The sequence below is a fragment of the Rutidosis leptorrhynchoides genome, chromosome 6, assembly GCF_046630445.1.
Source record: "Rutidosis leptorrhynchoides isolate AG116_Rl617_1_P2 chromosome 6, CSIRO_AGI_Rlap_v1, whole genome shotgun sequence".
NCBI classification, from domain to species: domain Eukaryota; kingdom Viridiplantae; phylum Streptophyta; class Magnoliopsida; order Asterales; family Asteraceae; genus Rutidosis; species Rutidosis leptorrhynchoides.
Genome location: NC_092338.1, coordinates 437,466,074 through 437,469,898, shown reverse-complemented (window position 1 = coordinate 437,469,898; position 3,825 = coordinate 437,466,074). Strand labels below are relative to the sequence as shown.

General features: G+C 34.0%; 1 long non-coding RNA gene across 1 annotated transcript; it reads right to left on the bottom strand.

Annotated features, from left to right (window-relative positions):
- Positions 1 to 215: 215 nt before the first annotated feature.
- LOC139852589 (uncharacterized) lies at positions 216 to 3,150 on the bottom strand. Its single transcript, XR_011761126.1, has 5 exons — positions 3,125 to 3,150; positions 1,510 to 1,581; positions 997 to 1,197; positions 733 to 882; positions 216 to 572 (listed from the first exon to the last, which is right to left on the bottom strand). It is a non-coding gene; the product is annotated as an uncharacterized lncRNA (long non-coding RNA).
- Positions 3,151 to 3,825: the final 675 nt, after the last annotated feature.

The window sequence follows — 3,825 nt, the reverse complement described above, 5'->3', positions numbered from 1 at the left end:
AACTCTACTAGCCTTTAAGAGCCCGTGCGTTGCACGACGGGCCCTATTTAAAAGTTAGTATAAAATGTTACCTAAATTGTTACAAAAGGAACACAATATCGTAAGTATACAACTTATTAGTTGACATGTAAACAAACAATGTTTCGAATTCAACAAACACAATTAAGTTGATCAAATTATTGATAAAATGTTTCATAAAGATAGAAACATCCTTTGCTAAACTCGTAGGTTCATCTTTCATTCTTGAACGTATTTAAATAAGATAAAAATAAGTACAATTCATTGGTCCACAAAATTAGTTGAAACTGAAGCATAAGTTTTTATTTGTTAGAAACATCGTAGTAATAAAAAGTACGGTATTTGCAGCAGTACTTGAATGAACACCTTGACCCAGCTTTTAGTTTACTTTTTCGTTGAAAACTTTTAAATCCATATGACACGCATAGGTATGGCTTTTGCTTGGACTTTTCTTGTTTCAACCTCCATTTGAATCTTCTGTTCGATAAATCAACGCATCTAACTGATTTCCCACTCCGTAGCCCTGGTAGAAACATTAATTTGTTTGGAAGACGCTACAATACAACATATTTTAATGTATTAGTATAAAATATAATTGTTAATGTTTATTGAATTAAAGATTTGAATCATTTTATATGAGTAGATGCAATTAACCATTTTATATTTAGTTAATTGTTATTGTTTTCAATGAATATGAGTAATAAGTATGCTTACCAATACATTACCGCGTGGTACGATCATTTCGCATTCCTAGACAGTGACTTGTTTTTGCAATTTAGTATGGAGATCCATTTAAGCAATTTGATGTTTTTCGAAGTAAGTAGCATACAAGTACATTTCAAATTCGATCAATGTTTTCCTGACCTGCACATAAAAACATGAAAGTACATATTATGAAATAGTATTTGTAGTTCTTATAAATTGAATTGTATAATTATTAAACTGGAATATATAATCTATAAGCATGTTAAGTCGAACCTGTTTCTATATGTGCTGTAGTATCTCATTGTATACTACATTTTTAGTAGTCTTTGAAATCTCATTCTCCTTGTTTAAAATGAGGACCATTAGTCCTTTTTTCGATGTAACTCTTGATAGTGTGACATAAAGCCTATAATTAAGGTAGGTCGTCTAAGTATGGCCACATTATAGTTCAATGAACTTGTTAAGCCAATCAACCTACGGATAAACAATGAGCATTAAGAAGAATATATAACAAAAACGAATTCACGTGTAAAGAGGGCTTCTAAAGTATTTGAGTTGTTAAGAGGGCTTCTAAAGTATTTGAGTTGTTTCACATTATCAAAATATTTTATTTGACCCAACTTAGAATAAAAATATCCGAAATGAACACCACTAACAATGGGTCAAACTTGCCACCTTTACAAATTGCAAAAGGGGTCAGGCCTTCCCATATTAGCCCGGTTACTTTGTTAAGACAACAAAAATATTAAGAAGAAAATATAACAAACATGAATTTAATGAATTTACCTGTAAAGCCCTACATATTCCTATTTTGAAATGGATGAAATTATTTACAATTATTACCACAAGGCATGAACCCTACAAAACACCAACACGAAATGGATTAGAAATAAAATGGGTTCGCGGCTCGTTTTTATCAACCTGAGTCGACTGACCCAGAATCATTCCACATGCCCAAAATTAGTCTTTAAATGTATTGGTAGCTTCAACCAAAATTACCCAAACCGGGCAAAATAAGCACCTTTACCATTCAATGATTCAAAATTGAACCGTTGAACGTAAAATATGTCTACATTAACACTCTTGACAATGACAGCTTCGTCAACAGCCGTTGGGTTGTTAAAGTTATTTATATCATAATCAGATGATGAAGGAGACTAACCTACAAATTCAAACCAAAAATCTTAAAACACGTAATTTTAAAGACGCTATACTTGATGAGAAGTCAGTTAAAAACTTTGTTATTCATCCACTTTCAAAACATATTTGGTATTAAGTAAAGTTATTCATCAACTCAACAGCTCACACTTCTCTAATCCTACAGTTGGGTCAAGATTACATCCATCTGGCTTTTACTTTATTAACTATTACTGCATCTTTTGTTACCTATTTGGTATTCCCACATTCAGGTAACAAATTAAGAAGGGTTAGAAAATGGATAATTAGGCTGAGTCAAAACAGTCAAATAACTTTATCGATATTGCTCATAACATCAACTTCTAATTAAGACACTGAAACACACTGAGGAAAAATAAAGCCACAACTACAGTAATAGAACCAAAGGCAAAGAAACTGTGATACTTAAATCGCAAACAAATGAGGGTTTGCATCAACAAATAAACAAAATAAAGAAGCAACAACATGAAACTTTTTTAAATGATTGTAGTGTTTAAAAAAATGTTAGACCAAATCTACATTGAAGGAAAAGGAACTAAAGACTTCGACTTCTTTTAAACCGAGGTTAAATCACCTGTCATTTAAAAGTCAATATAGTCTTCAAAATACACCAGCAGTCCCTAATAAACCACTATATAGTACTAATAGTAATAGTAACTTAAGACAACTATCAGATTCATGAAAAAAGTCCAAGTATGGCAGCCGACTTTCAAAAGTCAAACAAAGAATTTTCCAATTGCATATCAATTGGACATCCAACAACACATGATGTGTATCTGGTCAAATGGACTACTAATCTTTTTAAAAGCTTTTAATTTTACCAAAGTGAGTGAGTCAAGAAAGTTACATAAGATTTTTAAATGAAGAACTTTGTTATGGTCGAAATGGGTCAGTCGAGGTTGACTGAAATACTAATAAACCAATTTTTTATTTTATATATGGATAAGTAGTCAGTCAAAGATGATCAAAAATTACTTTCTTTCACTTAAGGTTTACCCGAAACACTTCATATCCGATATCCGATAATTTTACATTTTATATGGATAAGTAGTCTGTCAAAGGTGAACAAAATATATTTTTTCTGGTAACAACTAAGGCGCATGCGTTAAAAGGAATGCAACAGGTAACTTTTAACCTATTAAAACCTTTATGTTGTGTTAATTTTTTGATCCATTATATAATACATAAGTTGAAACAGCCCATACATATAATCTAGAGTAAATACCTGGGCACGGCGATGGAGTGCTCCCTGTTGACTTAGGAATGTGTATATTATTTGATACCTCCTATGCAAATACAATAGTGCAGCATATATAGCCGATACCCTAATAGAACTAGGTGGGCTCGGCCCAAGATACAATGCATATGGACTAAATATAATACAGAGAATAATATGTCTAACATCCCCCCGCAGTTGGAGCACCCGAACTTGAATGGTAAAGGTAGGCCTTTGGTGAAGATGTCTGCAAACTGGAATCTGGACGGTACATGTAGAACCCGAACTTGCCCCTGAGCAACAAGATCGCGTACAAAATGAATGTCAATCTCAATGTGTTTGGTGCGTTGGTGCTGAACAGGATTGGAAGCTAGATATACAGAGCTGACATTATCGCAATAAACAAGAGTGGCAGACGTGAGTGGACAGTGTAGCTCACGTAGGAGATTGCGTAACCAACAAGTCTCGGCAACTGCATTAGCAACCCCACGATACTCTGCTTCGGCACTGGAGCGAGAGGGAGTGAGTTTCCGTTTAGAGGACCAGGATAAGAGATTGTTGCCGAGGAAAACACAATAACCTGATGTGGATCGTCTAGTAGTGGGGCAACCTGCCCAATCAGCATCGGAATAAGCAACCAAAGAGGTTGGTGAAGAGGCATATAACTGAAGACCCAGATCAGTGGTACCCTGAATATATCTAATGATCCG